The sequence below is a fragment of the Lytechinus pictus genome, chromosome 7, assembly GCF_037042905.1.
Source record: "Lytechinus pictus isolate F3 Inbred chromosome 7, Lp3.0, whole genome shotgun sequence".
Taxonomy (NCBI): Eukaryota; Metazoa; Echinodermata; class Echinoidea; order Temnopleuroida; family Toxopneustidae; genus Lytechinus; species Lytechinus pictus.
The window spans coordinates 29,893,883-29,909,978 of record NC_087251.1 but is presented as its reverse complement, the minus strand read 5'-3'; the positions used below and the strand labels follow the sequence as shown (position 1 = coordinate 29,909,978).

General features: G+C 37.3%; 1 long non-coding RNA gene across 1 annotated transcript; it reads right to left on the bottom strand.

The window, feature by feature from the left end:
• Window positions 1–7,004: 7,004 nt before the first annotated feature.
• On the bottom strand, window positions 7,005–15,791 carry LOC135154629 (uncharacterized). Its single transcript, XR_010294000.1, has 3 exons — window positions 15,230–15,791; window positions 9,487–11,920; window positions 7,005–7,963 (listed from the first exon to the last, which is right to left on the bottom strand). It is a non-coding gene; the product is annotated as an uncharacterized LOC135154629 (long non-coding RNA).
• Window positions 15,792–16,096: the final 305 nt, after the last annotated feature.

The window sequence follows — 16,096 nt, the reverse complement described above, 5'->3', positions numbered from 1 at the left end:
GGGACCTGTTAAGTGCACTTATATAGGTACCCACGAAGATGGTATATATTTCAATAATGCAATTTTTTTGACATTCCGACCTAAAAGAATGGTAATTCTAAGCACTTTTTGTATCAATAAATGGGATAGGTATGTAACGAAACAATGGATGCGAGCGCGAAGCGCGAGAGGAAAAAAAAAGAGATTTTAGACCTAAAAGCGGGACACTATTCATATTTTGTAAATCATAAATAGGATATAGTTAATTGGGTATCATTAATTATGCTATCGTAAAGCGCGAGCAGACAATTATTTATATTCTGATGTGAAACTGGATAATTCAAGTAGATTTTAAATAAAGAACATGCATGCTATCGCGCATGTTTTAGATTTAGACCTAGAATCTGGGCATTCTGAATATATTTCTTTAATGGAACATTATGGAATACATGTAGACAATAGGAACTTGGCAAATCAAACAATGTGACCACGCAGCGTGAGCTTTAAAAAAAAATGCTGATATGTAGACAATAAAACGGACATTTTACAGAGCACTTAAATTTGTAAATGAAAAAATATTGAAAGCTCGATGTCCGAGCTAATAATGTTTTGTATAATGACTTCAAAACTTGCTCCATATCAGCCTATTGAGCAAGATATGAATCTCATCGAACAGTCAATTCTGGCGCGAAGCGCAAGCAAATATTTTTTATAGTAACATGAAAGAATTGTTTCTTTTTTGGCAAGTCTTCCCCTCACATTATTTCATTCATTCGTCTCCCTCCTCTAATTTTCCTCTTCTTTTTTCTTCTGTCTTTCTTCTTCTTTTTCTTTTCTTCTTTCTCCCTTTTTTTTTTGCTCTACCACTTTTTTTCCAGGCGGGGCACCTGATGGGGGCACACCAAATCTCAGGGGGGGGGGGGGCTCCCAGCCCCCCCCCCCCCCCCCGTAGCTACGCCACTAGCTGTTGTGTTCTTAATTTCTTTCTTTTCCCCTCTTGTTTTTTCTGTTTTCTATTCCGATTTCATGTTAGCATTTTCGCATCCCGTTTATTTTGGCCTCTCTTCCTTCCCTTTCCCGCCTAAAATTTCCGTTCCACTTTGCCATCTCTTTATTTCTAACCCCTTTCTCACTTGTTTATTAGTAGGCCCTATTTCAGGATGATTAGATTTGTTTGATCATTCCAATTATTGGCCCTTTTCCTTTCTCCTTTCTTCCTTCTCTTTCTCATTGTTTGTCTCGCCCGCAAGAGGTGAAGGCGAGACTAAGAGATCCAAATGTCGTCCGCCCGTCGATTCCCAAAGAGGGTAAGCCGATTCTGCGGTGCAAGATAGACCAAAAGCCAATTCTGCATCGGCTTTTGGTTCTGAACCAAAAGCCGATGCACGTGTAAACAGGGTAATTTTCTTCCAAACGCGTACTGAATTGTTGCTCTCGAAATGTACGCGTGGGAACGTCTCGGGTTTAACCGCAAAGTAGTATACAAGCGACACACTTGTGTTTCATGTGCGCCGACCGTATAGAAAACATCGCATACCGGCAACAGCATTCTACAAAGGCACGCTTGCCACCTGTCTTAGGTCGATGACATTGCTTTCTATTACAATTAGGTTTATTTTATACGGAGCCTTTAAAGGGATGGGCGGGCTGAAAGCATGTATAGCTTAATGAATAGAGTAAAATTCACTGAGCAAAATACCGAAAATTTCATCAAAATCGGATAACAAAGTTATTGAATTTTAAAATTTAGCAATATTTTGTGAATACAGTCGTCATTAATATTCATTAGGTTGGCTGATGATGTCACATCTCCACTTGTTCTTTTGTATTTTATTATATGAAATTAGGTTTATTCAAATGTTTTCATCCAAGAACAAAAAAGTAGAAAAATTGGATTGGCAACTGATTTAGTGCATTAAATATTCATTGCTGCAACTTATTTCATTATAAGGGAGACATATTATTAGCACAAATATGAAATAATGTAAAAATTATGATTATATATAATAACATAGGGAAACGGAGAGTGGAGATGTGACATCATCAGCCCACCTAATGAATATTCACGACGACTGTTTTAACAATATATTGCTAAACTTTAAACTTCAATAACTGTTTACTTGTTATCCGATTGATGAAATTTTCGGCACATAGCTCAGTGAATTCTACTCTATGTATTAAGATATAAATATTTTCAGCCAGGACCATCCCTTTTACATGTTTTAATTGCCATCGACTTGGCGAGAAACTTAATTATGCCATGTCGACATAATCTCGCCATGTCGACATGACCTTTTATAAGTCGACTTGGCGAGATATCGTATCTCGTCATCTGGATGTGAACGATATTCACACAAATAACCATAACTTTTCGGCAGCCAATCATATAGCTGATGACGTATCCAAGATCAGAATATTCTTGAACTGGTGCTGAATATTATAGGCCTATCTTATAGCTAGACGAATTGACGCGATCCCCGGTCTTCTGTCTTCGTTTTCCAGACACCCAACAACAGGTTTGGAAAACGAAGACCGAAGACCGGGGACATGCGTTATGTCAATGGTAGTAAAATAGTTGCAAACGCCAGTTGAATTGAGTCTGCCTGTACGTGATTGCGCAGTATGAGGTGTATTGTATGCAAGTTTTCAGTTTTATGACAGTTTTTGGAATTGCAATGGCTGAATTCCGTGGGTGAAATATGTACGTTATCCTTAATATCATGCCCTAGCTGATAACGATATTCACACAAATAACCATAACTTATCCGCAGCCAATCATAGCTGATGACGTATCCAAGATCAGAATATTCTTAAACTGGAGCTGAATATTATAGGCCTATCTTAGCTAGACGAATACGCAATCCCCGGTCTTCTGTCTTCGTTTTCCAGACACCCAACAACAGGTTTGGAAAACGAAGACCGAAGACCGGGGACATGCGTAATGTCAATGGTAGTAAAATAGTTGTAAACGCCAGTTGAGGTGAGTCTGCTTGTACGTGATTCCGCAGTATGGGGTGTATTGTATGCACGTTTTCAGTTTTATGACAGTTTTCAGAATTGCAATGGCTGAATTCCGTGGGTGAAATATGTACATTATAATTGTCTAATCCTTATTAATCATGCCCTAGCTGATAACGATATTCACACAAATAACCATAACTTATCCGCAGCCAATCATAGCTGATGACGTATCCAAGATCGGAATATCCTTGTACTGGTGCTGAATATTATAGGCCTATCTTAGCTAGACGAATACGCAATCCCCGGTCTTCTGTCTTCGTTTTCCAGACACCCAACAACAGGTTTGGAAAACGAAGACCGAAGACCGGGGACATGCGTAATGTCAATGGTAGTAAAATAGTTGCAAACGCCAGTTGAGTTGAGTCTGCTTGTACGTGATTGCGCAGTATGAGGTGTATTGTATGCAAGTTTTCAGTTTTATGACAGTTTTCAGAATTGCAATGGCTGAATTCCGTGGGTGAAATATGTACGTTATCCTTAATATCATGCCCTAGCTGATAACGATATTCACACAAATAACCATAACTTATCCGCAGCCAATCATAGCTGATGACGTATCCAAGATCAGAATATTCTTGAACTGGTGCTGAATATTATAGGCCTATCTTAGCTAGACGAATACGCAATCCCCGGTCTTCTGTCTTCGTTTTCCAGACACCCAACAACAGGTTTGGAAAACGAAGACCGAAGACCGGGGACATGCGTTATGTCAATGGTAGTATAAAATAGTTGCAAACGCCAGTTGAGTTGATTCTGCTTTACGTAATTGCGCAGTATGAGGTGTATTGTATGCAAGTTTTCAGCTTTATAACAGTTTTCAGAATTGCAATGGCTGAATTCCATGGGTGAAATATGTACGCTATCTTTAATATCATGCCCTAGCTGATAACGATATTCACACAAATAACCATAACTTATCCGCAGCCAATCATAGCTGATGACGTATCCAAGATCAGAATATTCTTGAACTGGTGCTGAATATTATAGGCCTTTCTTAGCTAGACGAATACGCAATCCCCGGTCTTCTGTCTTCGTTTTCCAGACACCCAACAACAGGTTTGGAAAACGAAGACCGAAGACCGGGGACATGCGTAATGTCAATGGTAGTATAAAATAGTTGCAAACGCCAGTTGAGTTGAGTCTGCTTGTACGTGATTGCGCACAGTGGCGTAACTACGGGGGGGCATGGGGGGGCACGTGCCCCCCCCCAATCGGCTGGCAAAAAAAAAAAAAAAAACGGGGAAAAGGAGAAAAAGAGGGAGAAAGGGCAAGAAACGTAGTGGGAAATAAAAAATTATTGTTCATTATAATGTTATATTATGATTATGTTATGTTATATTACTTTAAAAAAATCATATCTTTATGAAACATAATTTGCTCAGGGCCTATGTCTTCATTGTTCCTGGCGCTCGCATCGTCTGTTTAACGAGATATATAATCCCGATGTACTAAAACCTCCCGTTATTAAGTCAATATACACCAAATATATTTCCTCGCACTTCGAATTATTATTGTTTTATGTAGTTACATATGCTTCTTTTTCATGACTACTTAAAGTGGTTGCCCCATTTTAAGGACTTAATATAAAACACTTCCTGTCCGTGCTTACGATCGCATTACTGGATAGCTGAGATATGTCTGCTCTTCATGAATTCCTAAAATCAGTCCTTAAAATGTAACTTTTTTTTATCTGAAAATCAAACATTTTCAGCTTGCGCTTCGCGCTCGCATCATTTGGTTAGCGAAATACGCATGGTCTTTGTGAATTCCTACAAACAAGCCTTAGAATTCCCCTCTTCAGTTCTGAATTAAGTAAATTTCCAGCTCGCGCTTCGCGCTCGCAATATTTGATTAGTGAGATGCGTATAATAATCATGATTACAATGACTACAAAAAGTGCTTCATGTGTTTAGATGTAATTCTAGTAACATCAGCATGCACTTGGCACTCGCATTAGATGACTATGGTGAGATATGTGTACTCTTAATGGATTCCTTAAAAAAATAGCCCTTAAAATAGCCCTGTTCAGGGTCAAAATATACAAAAATTTCAGCTCGCGCTTCGCGCTCGCATCATTTGGTTAGTGAAATATGTATGGTCTTCGTGAATTCCAACAAACAAATCTTAGAATGCTTCTCTTAAGGTCTGAATTTCCTAAATTTTCAGCTCGCGCTCGCAATATTTGATTAGTGAGATGCGTATGATAATCATGATTACAACGACTACAAAAAGTGCCTCATGTGTTTAAATGTAATTCTAACAAAATCAGCATACGCAAGCTTGGCACTCGCATTAGATGATTATGGTGAGACATGTATATACTGTTTGTTTAGCAAGACAGGTATGTATCATGATTACAAAAATTTGCTTATAATGTCCCTTTTTAGTTCTGAATATCAAAAAATTTCAGCTCGCGCTTCGCGCTCGCATTATATGATCAGTGAGATACATATCCGCTTTAATGGCACTGTCCTTAAAATGTCACTATTACTTATAGGTCTTTATACCTGGCAACTAAGCGCGCTTCGCGTGCTCATTAAGTGACTCAAATTTTTTGTTGGTGCCCCCCCAATGCCGTGACCCACGGTACGCCACTGATTGCGCAGTATGAAGTGTATTGTATGCAAGTTTTCAGTTTTATGACAGTTTTCAGAATTGCAATGGCTGAATTCCGTGGGTGAAATATGTACGTTATCGTTAATATCATGCCCTAACTGATAACGATATTCACACAAATAACCATAACTTGTCCGCAGCCAATCATAGCTGATGACGTATCCAAGATCAGAATATTCTTAAACTGGAGCTGAATATTATAGGCCTATCTTAGCTAGACGAATACGCAATCCCCGGTCTTCTGTCTTCGTTTTCCAGACACCCAACAACAGGTTTGGAAAACGAAGACCGAAGACCGGGGACATGCGTAATGTCAATGGTAGTAAAATAGTTGCAAACGCCAGTTGAGTTGAGTCTGCTTGTACGTGATTGCGCAGTATGAGGTGTATTGTATGCAAGTTTTCAGTTTTATGACAGTTTTCAGAATTGCAATGGCTGAATTCCGTGGGTGAAATATGTACGTTATCCTTAATATCATGCCCTAGCTGATAACGATATTCACACAAATAACCATAACTTATCCGCAGCCAATCATAGCTGATGACGTATCCAAGATCAGAATATTCTTAAACTGGAGCTGAATATCATAGGCCTATCTTAGCTAGACGAATACGCAATCCCCGGTCTTCTGTCTTCGTTTTCCAGACACCCAACAACAGGTTTGGAAAACGAAGACCGGGGACATGCGTAATGTCAATGGTAGTAAAATTGCAAATCAATGTCAGCCAATTAAGAAGGAAAAACCAGTTCACAGAATGTAATTCTGGAAAATGGAAAAACGGCATTCTGGTCTAACTGGTCGAGTTCACTTTACTGGACCAGTTAAGAATTAAACTGGTCTGAAATTACTGGTCTAGAGTTAACCTTTAACTGGAAATTTGAAACTGGTCTGATTGATTACTGGAGTTTGTTACTTGTCTCAGTGGAATAGTGGTGTAAACTGGGAGACCTATCCCGCTTCAACTGGTCTAACTATACTAATTATTGACACAAGCAATTAACATGACTTCATTATCAGCCAATTAATGACATTAATGTATTCTAGATCAGAATATTCTTGAATTTGAGCTGAATAATAGAGGCCTTCATAATGACATTTATAAGTGGTATCTTAGCTAAACGAATGCGATCCCCGGTCTTCGGTCTTCGTTTTCCAGACACCCAACAACGGGTTTGGAAAACGAAGATCGAAGACCGGGGACCCGTGCATTGTCAATGGGAGAACATGTGTCGGGGCAAGGTCCAAAGTCCATTCTAACCCGCGCACGTGTTTTGTACACACTTTGCACTGCTTTGTACACACTTCGGGCGTGAACTACAAACGCTTTCACACGAGTGTGATATGAGTCCCCGGTCTTCGGTCTTCGGTCTTCGTTTTCCAGACACCCCACTAGTAGGGGTATTACAGATCACTTAAGATCTCGGTTGCAGTTTGCAGAGGAAATTTGCAAGAAGGTATAAAATGACATAAATTACACAATTGCAAAGTTAATTTTAATGAAATGTACAGAGGTTTAGACAGAATGGGAATTTCAAACACTCATTTGTTGATATCTTGAGGTTTATCTGATGCATCCGTCTGTTGATTTAATCAATTTTTCAGCAATCTAATAATGGCAAGCTTCAAAGTCCCACAGAAAAAAATTGTTCATATGAAACTATATTATTTTTAACTCTGTGGAAAGTTTGGTGAAAATTACATTGGCTGCATTTTACCTGTTAAAACCTACCTTTTTTTACATCATGAGGGGTGATATACTGAGGACTCAATAGTGTCTACTTATAAAAATTGAAGTTTCAATGCCAGGATATTCTATATTGTACAGGGGCCGCGGAACAGTATTAAAGGGGGGGGGCTGAACATGCTTAAAATCACAAGTTTGATGGTCATTTTCATGTTTTTGTGCAAGGGTACTGAAAAAAGTTAGGGGGAGAGGGGTGAAGCTGCCCAGATGCCCCCCTCCCATATTGTGGCCACTGTTGCAGTCATATTGGGCTGATGTAACGTATTGTATTTCATTATAACTAAACTTAGTACTTATTCATACATTCTTACTTCAGTATTCAGCCATTTCCTGCTAATTGTGAACAGAATTCAATTCCAGGATGACATTTTAAAAGTGTGACTCAAAATTATGCTTAAATTCCCAGTTATGTTTGGAATACAATGCATCACCACATCGGTCAGATCATGCTCAGGTGACACACAATACTGTGTAAGACTGTGTATTGAAAAACATTGCTTTTTGACAAGAATGATTTTAATAATTAACACTCAACTCTTTGTGAACCCCCCCCCCTGACTGGTCCAATTCTTACCTTGCATTTTTACCACTGGAGCAGTACACTAACATAGAATTGGGAAACAAAAACACAAAGAAAAATGATAAGCATACAGAGAATTCTTACAAAATATTACAATCATTCATTTACAGGCGCCACAGAACAGGTTTAAAAGTGAGGGGGCTGAGCAAAAAAATCATGATCAGATCATGTCATTTTTACATTTTTGTACAGTTTTGGAGAAAAGTGGGGGGATCGATGAAGCCTCACAACTCACAAGCACACCCCCCCCCAGTTCCGCGGCCCCATATTTAAAGGACAAGTCCACCCCAACAAAAAGTTGATTTGAATAAAAAGAGAAAAATCCAACAAGCATAACACTGAAAATTTCAACAAAATCGGATGAAAAAAAAGAAAGTTATGACATTTTGAAGTTTTGCGTAATTTCACAAAACAGTTCCTGGTCGGTATGCAAATGAGAAGACTGATGACGTCATCCACTCACTATTTCTTTTGTATTTTATTATATGAAATATTTGAATTTTCTCCTCGTTGTCAAGTGAAACAACATTTAATTCCTCCCTGAACATGTAGAATTAGCATTGTTTGATACTATATGGCTCAGTCAAGTTGGTCCTTATTGTCAAATCTGCAAAATAATGAAATATTGTTTAATTCAAACAATAAAAAACAAAAGAAATAGTGAGTGATGGACATCATCAAGTGTCTCATTTGCATGTCACTGAGTTGTGCATATCACTGTTTTGTGAAAAATAAGCGAAACTTTAAAATGTCATAACTTTCTTATTTTACATCCGAATTTGATGAAATTTTCAGTGTTATGCTAGTTTGATTTTTCTTTATTTATTCAAATCAACATTTTTCTGGGGTGGACTTGACCTTTAAAGACTAAATGAGTAAAAAAAAAATACGAGTCTATGACAGTTGCATTCATAGACGTTGGTTGATATTGTAAGTCACTTTGTGAAGGCTAGACTGTGATTTAACTATTAAGTCTAAGCATGCACATCATGTAGATACTTGAAAGGCCAACAAAAGTCTATAGCACTGCAGGCACACAGAACATCAAGCAGTCAAGATAGAGATGGGGAGAGGGGAAAAGAGAGACAGAGAAAGATGAAACAAGTATCAGGAGCATATTACAATTTTTATGAGTATAATACACAAAAAGGCAGATTTAATGACAAAAAATAAATGAACACAAGTATAATGATGATAATAGATAATAATAACAATAGCAATGATGAATTGTTATAATAATAATAATAACGATAATAATCATAATAGTAATAAATAAATAATGATAATGAACACTACTACTACTACTACTACTACTACTATAATAGCAGCAATTTTTTAACTGCCTTAAAACTACCATCAATTATTGAGGAAATTTGATGGAAACAATACAGCCGAGGTGAACATCCAAGGGAATTGCCTTCTTTGTCCTTGATTTATGCAATTCCTGATACTATCATATCATAAAGTAAATAACAAAACAGTTCTATCTGAACTACATGTAAATAAAATTAAACACAAAAAGTCAAGAAAGATTTTCAAATATACCTCACAGTATGCAAATTGATGAAACAGAGCAGGAACAACTTTAATAGCAACTTTAAGGGCGAGTTCAAAGTCCATAACGTCAGTCCCGACAGCGTGTAGTCTAGTGATATTATAGGTGATGACCTCAGAAATGGGTTTAAAGACCCAGACCAGACCCAAAAATGAAACTGACAAATCATGTACCAATCGAAAGCTAATAATTACTTAATACAGAAATGCAAGCTTTATGAATTTAAACCGCTTAACAGCTGAGTATTTTGCTTAATAATAGCTCCAATCATCGGGCTTCGAAAATAGACTCTCTTGTAATGCTTTCACCGGCCTCGAGACCATGATGTCATGTCGTGTTAGAAGCAGTGTAATTCCTTCGAGTTTTACACAGAAAAAGTGTGTGATTTCCCCCCCTTTCAGATTACACACCTTATTTTCTTCACTTCTCTCACACAGAGATATCATATCTTTTGCTGCAAGCTTGAATTGATGAAATCTATGGCTTTTGACTAGTTTTTGCCATATTTTGTTTCCTGCTTAATTGGCACACACTAACAAGTTTTCCTTACATAGCAATTTAGGCCCAATAAGAGCTAAGAACAGAAATCACAAAAAAAAATTAGTGAAGAGTTGTACATTTAGGTTTCCATCCATTTGAGCACTGATTAATTGTCATTTTCATTTTTTTTCTGCAAATTGATAAATAAATTGAATTCAGAATGTGAAAAGCAGAAAAAATAACCCTTTTCGGTGTACAAGCCTATGGAGTCACAATGCTTCTAACACAACATGAGATCACAATCATGAGGCCAGAGAAATGCAATGGAAAGCCTTTTGTCCAAATCCTCGGCAAAACCCGTTAATTTTAGTTTTCCTTGAGCAAAATACTCAGCTGTCAAGCGGTGAATATGCATAAAACTTACACTGTTGTACTATGTAGCTTACATATTTCCCATTTGTCAATTGCCATTTGAGCTCTGGTTTGGGTCTTTAATGTTCCACATTTGGGGAGACATTAATGCTCATGATTCAGGCACTAAATAATCACATTCCCTTCGATAGGATCTAACCCTGTTTACTCAAAAGCATAAAACTTTTTCTCTTTAATAATGGGGAAAGAATAAAACAGTTAAAATAAATTAATAAGTCCCTTTAAAGTTAAAGAAAAACAATACATCAAATAGAGTGTTATTTTCTAAATGAAGATTTTTTTTAAAGTCCAAATTTAAAAATCAAGAACAAGGTATAAACTTGAAAAGAACCCATCACAAAGAAGAAAATGCAGTATATGCAGGCATCCACACACAAAGCAGAACAGCGGTTTGCAAAAAAAAAGGCTAGATGACCCAGCATTATAATGGTCATCCTGCCAAATTAATTAATCTATTTGATATTTTAAGTGTAGGTGGACTAGGTCAATTCAACAAAATATTTTTAAAGGATTGATGAAAATCAAGCAAAAAGGAAGAGCGTTATGAAAAATCTTTAATTTGTGAAGTCACATGCAAGCAGGTCTTCCATTCATAAATGTGATCTAAACTCCATATTGCGTTTAACAGCTTTTCAATCTTCGGGGACTTGGGGTACTTATTTACGATAATTCTACATGTACATTAGTGGCAAAGAAGATATAATTATAAACAAAACATCATCATATTCAGGAAAACTATTTTGACACAAATAATTATTACAAATAAGTATTACGGTAGATATAAATATTTTCATGCTTAAAACTACATATATTCACAAGGAGCAGAAATATGATCTTTGTATATCACATTCTTATTTTAACAAGCATTTTGATTTTTTATTCTTTAGTTGTCACATTTTGAATAGGATTATCAGGAATTTAAGTCCCATTTTTTTAAAGGAAAAATTGGGGGTAACTCATTTTATATGAGGTAATGTTTAAATGAGTTGATGCTTTTCACAGACTATTATTTATTTCTTTGGTTATTTGATTACTAGTATATTATGAAATATGAAAAAATACAATACTAAAACATGATTCCAACGTAAAAAAAAAAATAATATTTTTATATGTTACATTAAAAAAAAGGACTTCTTTGAATATAACATCAACAAAAATAAACATTGATGTATTGGCACTTACGAAAAAGGTTAATGTGTGACACAGCTCATCTGTATATTATCCAGGACCGTTTTTATGAAATTAAACTTTTCAAATGTCATGACGTTCTAATCCATATTCAATTTCAATGAATTTTTTTGTAAAAAGGTTATTTTTTAACTCTCTATCAATTCATATTAATTTGTATAGATTTGGAAGGATTTGTTCAATAAAGGGGTCAATCTTTGATTGTTGATACTCACTTTTCCACATCATTAACCCCGAGACAAGCCATATGACCACCAGGCATACAACTACCATCGAAGAGTAGATCATTTTGTCTTCTGAAACTGTCCTTTTAATTGCAAACAACTGACATGAAAAAAACAAAACAAATTGGTCATTACAGCTATAATAAAAAAAAAAAACATTGGTATTATGAAACTAGAAATATCACAAGAGCAGGTGATAAATATCTTGCCCTATATGCTGTTACCATGGCAATGCAGTGTCCAACACATTTGGAGAATGAATCTTGCATGTCTTACCCAAAATAAATATTTGTACCAAATTTTATGAGCGATGGTAAAAAAAAAAACTGAGGAAGTTCAATCAGCAATGAGTTTCACATCTGGAAAGGGAATTGCATGTTTTACTCGAGGCCGAGGACGAATGTTGGTACCAACCTACATGGGCACTGACCAAAAACTGGGGAAGTAGTTTATGTAGTCTTATCCACAACAAGGCCATAATATGTGGTTACCATGGCAACAATTTCTGAAAAATAACCTTTAGACTGAAAAATCTGCTGTTTCGAAGGAGTTAAAACAACAATTTTTAATAAAAATTTTCAGCCCTCCTCCTACATAGACGAAAGACTCCCATAGGACTCGTTTAATGGTGGTGGTTCGCGAAAGGCTTAACTTCATCATCTCTTAAGAGATTCCCATTTTTCCCCTTTCTGAAGGTCCTCAAATTTGTAACTTCTCCCTCCAGAGAGTACCCGACTACCTGTCATGATCTACTCAGCCAGCTAGGTCGATCAGCACAGAGCCCTATGTCAGCCTGCCGAAGACCCCCACAGCTAGCTTGCGCTGGCCTGATATGAATCTAGCAAGACGCGTATATTTACATGGCCACTACCGATTACGCCCAACTGTTTCATGATTTTCTTTTTTTCTTCACGAATTGGTTAATGAGTTCCGGTCTTTCGGAGACCCCGTTTGATGTGGTCCGTTCCAGGAATCCAGAGCATTGCATTTTTCGCAATCATTGATCCATTCCAAGCAAGAATGCAAGAGCTGCTCCAGAGACCATGGAGACCCTTATTTTAAGACCAAGATTTAGTTCCAGAGCAACCGCGTAACCAGGATTTAATTTTGGAGGGGGCGGTAAGTGCACGCGAAGCGTGCCAACACTTACAGAGCGCGCGAAGCGCGGTCCCTAGGGGGGAGGATGCAGGGAGGGGGGAGTTTCCCCACTCCCGCGCAGAGCGCGAAGTTTTCGATATCTCATCAAATTCAAATCAAAAGAAGGCGTCTCTAGTACCCTTATCAACTCGATTATTGACTTGGTATGATTAAAACAAAATTGTTTTCGAAAGAAATTATGAGCGCCACAAAATGGGAAAAGATTGAAGAATTTGAAATAATTCCTCTTACCGCACAAAGCGTTGAAGCTTAAAAAGTTTTATAAAAATAGAGAACAGAAATGATTATGCCTACCTTGGTCACATCAGATTTGATTGTAAAAAGTGTATCCATATTAAATTTCTTTAACTCAAGTCGCAAAACAGAGTAGAAGACAGGTATATACAGGAAGGAAATGGGCGCTATATTCCTTCCCGCGAATATTTAAAAAAATTCTCTGAAACTTTAACCTGTTCTAAATTTGATATTTCTTAGATTATATATAATTCGATTAAGAAGAAAAACAAGCTCAAAATGTGAAAGGGATGATGCAAGCTAGAAGAGGGACATTTCCTTTCCCATGCCCGCGAAGCGCGGAAACCTCTCTGATTTATTTTAGAAAAAGTTGTAATTTTGCTCATATTGAAGGACAAGTCCACCCCAACAAAAAGTTGATTTGAAAAAAAGGAGAAAAATCCAACAAGCAAAACACTGAAAATTTCATCAAAATTTGATGTAAAATAAGAAAGTTATGACATTTTAAAGTTTTGCTTAATTTCACAAAACAGTTATATGCACATCCTGGTTGGTATGCAAATGAGGAGACTGATGATGTCACCCACTCACTATTTCTTTTGTATCTTATTATATGAAATATGAATATTCTAATTTTCTCTTCCTTGTCAAGTGAAACAGTTTTATTTCTTCCTGAACATGTGGAATTACCATTATTTTAACAGTTTATGGTCAAGTTAAGTTAGTCTTTATTGTCAAATTTGTAAAAATTGAAATGTTGTATTATTCAAACAATAAAAAACAAAAGAAATAGTGAGTGATGGACATCATTGACTCTCTCATTTGCATATCGCCGAGTTGTGCATTTTAACTGTTTTGTGAAAAATAAGCAAAACTTAAAAATGTCATAACTTTCTTATTTTACATCCAATTTCGATGAAATTTGCAGCGTTATGTTTGTTTGATTTTTCTCTATCGATTCAAATCAACAATTTTCTGGGGTGGACTTGACCTTTAAGCGCTTCCTTTTGATTAAGAAACTTCAGAAATATTCGAAATTTCAAATCAATGGCACAAAACAAGACATGGATGTGCAGCGATATAGAATAAAGTATAATATCGTACATACTTTTGCATATAGCACGGCACAAATTTAATGCCTTTCCCTTTGAGCAGATACTTTGCCAAAAACCACTTGCTGAAAAGCAGAAGAAATAGCATTTGGGGACTTGGGGAGTGACGGTAGTGTTTACCCGCTCCAAACAGAAGAGCCAAACTTTTGTGTCAATGTAATATTTGAATAAATACTTGTCATACTCTTTACACCCATGTATACTTTAATACTTGAATAATTTCTGGCAAGAATATACGATTCCCACAGCCGGGAAGGGGAAAACGGAGTAGAAAGAAGGTGTGGGAAATGTATACCTTTCTTTTCTTCATGACTTGCCGTCTTCCAACAATCTTGTTATGAAACCTGATAATGTTTACATTGACTAGCGCACTCAATTGATGTCGACACTCGACAGGTGAATGAACTTTCCTAGCTTTCTCGTGTGGAGAAATCTTTGAAAACTGACAGTCCCTGTAAACTGGGACAATCCCAATTTTCTGACCAGTGCCTCTACTGTTTTTTCCCTTTTCTCCTTTTTTTTGGGGGGGCGACCACCCCCACCGCCCCCCCCCCCATGGTTACACGCTTGTTCCAGAGCCCCCTATTTTCGAGTTGGCGTGGCACATAGATCTAGGTATGTTATAATTTGAGTACCCCCCCCCCATCATTAACACGCAGAACTCCACGCTAAGTTCAAGTCTCAACATGCTCAAGTTCAAGAATACTAGATCTGAATCAACCCAGGGAGCTCCGAGTCCGAGCTTCCTGGGTTAGATCTGAATATGCAAATTGCAATGTCTTGACTAAAAGTAAAGTCGACTAAAGTAACATATCATATTCATAATCATAACCTTGTTCATTGAATGAGTGGTCTAGACAGTCTTTGACTTTAGTTTAACTTATTTAATTTTAAGTTTGACTTACTTGATACTTGATGCGATAATTCCTCTTGCAGCTCCAAAAAGGCTAGCTAAACTGGAAATTAATGTACACTTGACAAAACAGTTCAGTAGAGTAGGATGGGGGGTTGGTGTCCGGACACTTTATATTTTTGAAGCCTTCTTTTTTTGTCTTTGGATTACACTAAAAATATGAATTCAATACTTGTAATCATCTTCTATTTTGTTCTTTATATTTCCTAACATTTTGTACTAAAAATTTATGAAACTTCGCTTTCAAATTTTTCCAAATGACTTTCTAAAATTGATCGTCCGGACACACAACCTGTCCAGACACACAACAACTGGGTGTACTACTATGGAGAGAAGATGCAAGATGTATCTTTACTAAGCTGAGCCTGAAGTTGAACTGATGCCTTTCAAAGTTTGATGGAAATTTCCGTGAGCGAGCTCGGCCCGGTGTAGGACTTTGGCGAAGGCTAGCCACGCCCAGGTTTAGAGATCGGCACAACTCGGCTCCAAGAACAAGCAAGCCGGCCTCACCTCCAGAACGGGGCCGAGTTGTCCCACCTGTTTCGTGATTTTCTTTTTTTCTTCACGAATTGGTTAACCATTTTGGCTTCATTACAAAAATTCGTGAAGGAAAAATCACAAAAACAGGTGGGATAACTCACAACCGTTACACAAATTCGTGAAAAAGAAAAAAAATCACCAACAGGTTGGGACAACTCGGCTGGCAACTCGGCCCCTTTTCGGAGGCGAGGCCGCGTTGTCTCCGGGTCCGAGTTGTATAAACAAATACGGGGATTCCCCAGCTCTCTCTCCCTCTCTCCCTCTCCTCCCTCACCCTCTCGTCTCACGATCGCTCACGATCACCGGTACGTACGTACCG